This window comes from Diceros bicornis, chromosome 23, assembly GCF_020826845.1.
Source record: "Diceros bicornis minor isolate mBicDic1 chromosome 23, mDicBic1.mat.cur, whole genome shotgun sequence".
NCBI lineage: Eukaryota > Metazoa > Chordata > Mammalia > Perissodactyla > Rhinocerotidae > Diceros > Diceros bicornis.
Window position 1 is genome coordinate 24,320,663 of NC_080762.1, and position 5,865 is coordinate 24,326,527.

A 5,865-nucleotide genomic window follows, 5' to 3' on the forward strand; every position below is an offset into this window, starting at 1 on the left:
TTGAGGCAGTCTTGTCCAAGTCCAGCGATCCCCATATCAGGGTCGCGCCACTCGAAAGCAAAAAGTAATTGGCTTTTTGGGTGCAGCCGCAGACAGAAGAATGCATCTTTCAGGTCCAGGACAGTATACCATTTCCGTGATGGGGGGAGGGAGCTGAGTAGGCTATATGGGTTTGGCACAGTAGGGTGTAAGTCCTGCACTCTCTTGTTCACTTCCCTCAAATCCTGGACCGGCCTATAATCAGCAGTTCCAGGCTTTTTTTACAGGCAGGAGAGGGGTGTTCCAAGGAGACCGGCAAGGAACCAGGCATTCCCTTGCCCAGTGTCCTCTCTCCTTACAATAGGCACATTGGTCCTTGTCTTAGGGCTGTCGTCTGCGCGAGCCTGGTCGTGGGGCGTTGCCCAGGTTCCCTGACTGCCTATGATCTGGCCCTGTCGCCTTTATCACTGCGGCCAGAATTTTGGTCAGTTTCTTCTCTTGTCTCCTATCTCTCTTATCTTCCCTCTCTTCAGCCTCCCTTCTCTCTCTCTCTCGCTTTTCCTCCTCACTCTCTCTTTTATGATACACCTTTTCAGCCTCCTTTACCACATCCCGCAAGTCGTAGTCCTGCAGCCCTTCTAGCCTTTGTAATCTCCTTTTTATATCTGGGGCAGACTGTCCAATAAAGGCCATAATGACAGAGGCCTTTTGCCCTTCCGAGGATGGGTCGAAGGGCGTATACCTGCGGTAAGCCTCCATCAATCGTTCTAGGAAAACGGAGGGAGGTTCAGTGGGCCCCTGCTGGATCTCTCTTACCTTAGCCAAATTGGTGGGCCGCCTTGCGGCCCCTCGGAGACCCGCCACTAGAGCCCGGCGATAAACGGACAGCGCCTCCCTACCTTCAGCCGTGTTATAGTCCCAATTGGGCCGGTTGTGCGGAAACCCTTCTTCCGCCTCAGCTATCGTTGCCGGCTGCCCGTTGGTGCCTCGGATATTCTTTCTTGCTTCCTGTGTGATTCTTTCTCTCTCCTCCGTGGTGAAGAGTGCCTGTAAGAGCTGTTGACAGTCATCCCAAGTGGGCTGATGGGAAAACATTAGGGACTCTATCAGGGCGGTTAATCCGGCGGGGTTTTCTGAAAAGGGGGAATGGTTATTTTTCCAGTTATACAGGTCTGAGGAAGAGAAAGGCCAGTACTGGAGGGGTGACAGCTGGTTGGGCCCCGCAGGAGCTCCATACTCTCTTAGCGGGAGCGCCACCGTGGTATCAGGCCCTTCCGGAGTGGCTCCGCGGCGGCTTCGGGTTCCAGCGGAGGGACCCGAGCCAGTCGCCCTCCGTCCTGATTGCGATCCTGGAGCGGGGGAGGGGTAAGGAGGAGGCGAGAAAGGGGGCCATTCGGGAGGAGGCTCAATCTCAGGGTAGACCCCGGGGGGGGCCGAAGGGGTCTCCGACTCCGCTGTTCGAGTTGATTTCGATTTTTGCCGTGTCTCCGCATCCTGCAGCGCCAGGACTCGGGGGCTTAGTTTTTCTGCTTTTACCCATGGCTTAACCCACGGGAGTGGGTTCTGCACCAGATCCTGCCACACTGTAATATATGGTCGTTGGTCAGGATGGGACCCCGGTCTCTCCTGGAAAACAATAGCCCTCACCGCGAGGATAACAGTTAGATTAAACGTCCCCTCAGGGGGCCAACCCACATTGAGGGAGGGCCACTCAGAGGTGCAAAAAGTCTGCCAACGCCCTTTCTTTATTTCTACCAATAAGTCGTGCGCTCTCGCTCGCACTTCAGTCCAGTGGTCTAGGGTCAAGGAAAGGGGGGTCGTCACAGTCTGTCCCATCCCGTCAAAGGAAGTCCACGTAACGAACAAAAACAGAACAATAAACACTAAAGACACACTAAAACACAGACAACCCTGCCCGGAAGGCGTCTCTACAAGCCAGCCGAAGGCGGCTTCAGACGGGAGGGGTTTCCGAGTCCTCCCCGGGAAAAGGTATCGCTCCTTTTCCCACCTGGAAGGGGGGTTGGTCAGGCTTTCCTGACTCCCCTTATCCCTTGGGGCGTCCCCCAGGGTTGCAGCCTGCAGTCCCTAGCACGTCTGCCACTGCAGCCGTTCGGTCCTCACGGCCCGAAGCGGCGGCTGCCCGATACTGAAACCAAAACAATAAAACAATACTTTGCGGCGCCGCACACACTCACACACTCAGTCACTCAGGCCTACCTCCAAGGGGTCTTCGGAGTCTGGGGTTACCGCGTGGATCCCGGACGAGCCCCCAAATGTTGGATTCCCAAGGGGAAGGGGAGGGAAATCCCAACTCACCAGGTCTCGGGATGACGCGGGCCCACAGACACAGAAGACCGAACTTGATGCAAACGCAAGAGGTTTATTGAACGGAGCTCCGGGTCGACTCGTGTCCCTCGCAGGAGACAGAGGGGTCGACCCCGAGCCTTAGGGGGCAAGTTCTTTTATAGGATTTGGGAGCATAAAGCGGGAAAAGGTTGGCGCGGTTTTACATGATTGGTTAATTCAAAACATTCAGACAGTTACATTTTATGGCGCGAATTGCTACGGCGCGAAACAGCTATCAAGGTGCACACACATGTCCCCATCTGGCCCCCCTCCACCCCGACCCTCCCAAACTTATCCCTCTGTAGCACTCCCTTGTTCTCAATTTTCTCTGAACAGTTTAGGGTGAGTCTTCCGCGAACAGAGTCAGTTGGGATCGATAGACTCTATTCATAGAAGACTCGCCCCAACTGCCCCTTAAGGTGTTAACATTTTAAATTTTTAACATAATTTACATTCTTCAGTTTAACAACCTGACTCAGCCCTCCTCACCTTCTGAGGGGTCATGCATGTCACGGGATCAATACAAAGACTGCCTGCTTGGGTTGAGGGTTTGGGATGGCGTCATGGAAACTTGTTCTCCCAAGTCACTGTGGAGGTGAATCCCTAAGGAGTGCCTTCTGCAGACACAGGGAAACCGAAAACACAGAAGGAACCTCAGGAATCATGAATTCTTATGTTTTAAAAACATTTTTTACTGTGACCCACAGTTAGAAACATATTTGATGTCATACCCAGTACACACACACACACACACACACGAATTGGAACAAAAGTTTAACAAAACAGTTACTAAGTACAATAGCGCATTCTATTTTATTTCGTTAAAAAAAAACAACCTGCCCGTGAAAACTCTAACTTGACTTCATAACCTACCAATGAGTTTTAATTTGAGGATTGAAAAACACTGATCCAGTCCAATGCACCCATCTTACAAATGGAGAAACTGAGGCTGGGAAAAAGAAAACGACTGTGTTTTGACTACTCCATGAACCCATGTGCATCAACAGCATGACAGTGACAAGATTCCAAGCCTCCTGACCTTCATCATAGCCTTCCTTCAGAACCTCCCATTACTTCGCCTGTTTTCCTATATAGAGACATAATATTTCCTATTTCTATTTTAAGAGCAAGATATCAGTCCTCTTCTCTTTTACCCGTGACCCACCAACATGGACCATGTTCGCACCAAAACTGTGAAGAAGGCAGCCCGGGTCATCATTGAGAAGTATTTCATGCGCCGGGGCAAGGACTTCCACACCGACAAACACATGTGCGAGGAGATTGCCATTATTGCCCGCAAGAAGCTCCACAAGATCGCAGGATCGAAGTGGATTCGGAGAGGCCCCGTGAGAGCTATCTCCATCAAGCTGCAGGAGGAGGAGAGAGAAAGGAGAGTTAATTATGTTCCTGAGGTCATAGCCCTGGATCAGAAGATCACTGAAGCAGTGAAGACGCTAAGGAAATGCTGAAACTCTTGGACTCTGGCAGTCTGTCCAAACTGCAGGTCACTCAGCCTACAGTTGGGATGAATTTCAAAACACAATGTGGAGCTGTTTGAATCTTTCTGCTCTGCTGTAATATTTTCAATAAACCTTGGACAACAACAACAACAACAAAAAGATATCAGTTCTCTATGACAGAGGGGTTAGGTGGGCCTTCTCTCCCTTCCATCTGCCCTGGATGCCCCCCATTGCTGTGGCTGCAGTTAGGGGCACCTGAAAGCTCTTCTTCCAAAGGCCTAACATACCATTGACCCCAGAAGAGAGTACCCTACTGGGGGGATATAGGTGACTTTTTTCCCTCTAGTCTTACGTTTGTGTGGATTTTTTCCCTTGGATTAGTTAGCCAACCCTGGAAGCGTCACCTGAGAGCCTGGCCTCAGGAAGTTAAGATAAAGGATGGAGAGAGATGGGATGTGGGAAGAATCTTGCAGGGAACTGGTCCATGACTAACTCTGGTTGATCAAGGGCTGTTTGGAACAATATGGCAGTATTGAAGGAAATACAGGTCCAAGGTTGTAAGAACCCATCCCCCAGAAATAGCTGTGATGGACTTCAGAGAAGCAAAGCAGCACCTATTTCCCTGAGGGCAAATAGCTTCTTCTGTCCTCTTTCCCTGAGACCATCTCATTTCCTTGCTCTGCTCTCCTTTGCCTCACCTGGATGAGGAGACTTTAGAGGGTGTCTATTTTTCAATCAATAAGCTCCCAATGAGATGGGCACGATTTTATATACAGAATAAGATAGAGTCTTTGCCTAGCCCTAGTTATTTAAAGAAGTCAGGAAATCAAACAAGTAAACAAAATCAAGAGTCTCTTTTTATTGTTGGTGTTTCCACAGACCATATTTTGAACATGATTTAGAAAGCTGTGGAGATATAAAGGAGGAGGAAATGGTTAGAGAAGACAGGCAAGTTGACTACTGGCCGTGAAAAGCTTATGATTGAGAGATTTTTCTTTCTCTTTTACTAGAAAAAGAATACACAGATTCTAGAGAGTTTGGTCTGTTTTTCCCTAGAATTTCACAATACATCTCTCAGTTCCTCTTTCTGCTCCCCACCCCCCACATTCTACCTCATCCCTACCCACCTTCAAATAAAATGATGTAAAACCAAGATATAGAACTTGAGATAAGGAGTCAAGGACAGAAACCAAATGCCCAAAATTGGCAGATTAGAACAGGAGACCAGTTGATGCTGGAGAAGGTATTATGTCTTACTTGTCTCTCTCGGCTCAGAACCCAGCACAGCTCCCACCTGGCTCTTGGTAGGTGTTCCTATATTATTCATAGAATAATTCAGTATTCATAGAATTAATAAAAGACATACATAATATAAGAATAAGCAGAAGGCCTATAGAAAATCAGTTCAGACTCTGAATTCCAGATTCCAGGAATCCAGTTAGGAGACCAGGAAGTACAATCAGGAGAGAGGACTGAGCTAGACTTAGAATACATAGTCACAAGGCAGAATAAAGAATGACAGAGAACACGCTTTCCCTAGTTAACACAAAATGGATTTCTCCCACTACATGGAGGGTGTACTTATAGGACCAGTGACAATGCATTGGCTCAGTATTAGTAAAAAATTGAGGCTTTGAAGAAAAAAACCTCAGAATGAATCTATAGCTACTCCAAAACAAGGCAAAATTAAACTGTATTGTAGGAGGAGTGATGTCAGCATCATGGGGGAGTGAGCTGTTCCCTTTGTCTCTCCCCTCTAAGTTACAACTAAACAGACATTCATTAACCAACAAAGGATTCCCTACACAGCGCAATAGGACATTTGAGAGATCCATGCAGCCATGCTTCTGAAGGTAGGGGGACTGGATCCCTTGGAAGCAGCGGAACTAGGTGAGTGGACCCCTCCCCCTCCCTGGTGACAGTGATCTAGGTTGCTGTGGCTGGCACAACTGTAAGCGGAGGTTTGGGCAGCCTGACCTGTGCGTGACTGCTTTCTGAGTGGTAGCTCGGCCCATGAGAGCCCCCACCATGCTGCAGCAGTCCCACCTGTGGGAATGCTTCCCACCAAGTGGCACGACTC

General features: G+C 49.1%; 1 pseudogene; it reads left to right on the top strand.

Annotated features, from left to right (window-relative positions):
* Window positions 1–3,494: 3,494 nt before the first annotated feature.
* On the top strand, window positions 3,495–3,883 carry LOC131420668 (small ribosomal subunit protein eS17-like; annotated as a pseudogene).
* The last annotated feature ends 1,982 nt before the right edge of the window (window positions 3,884–5,865 follow it).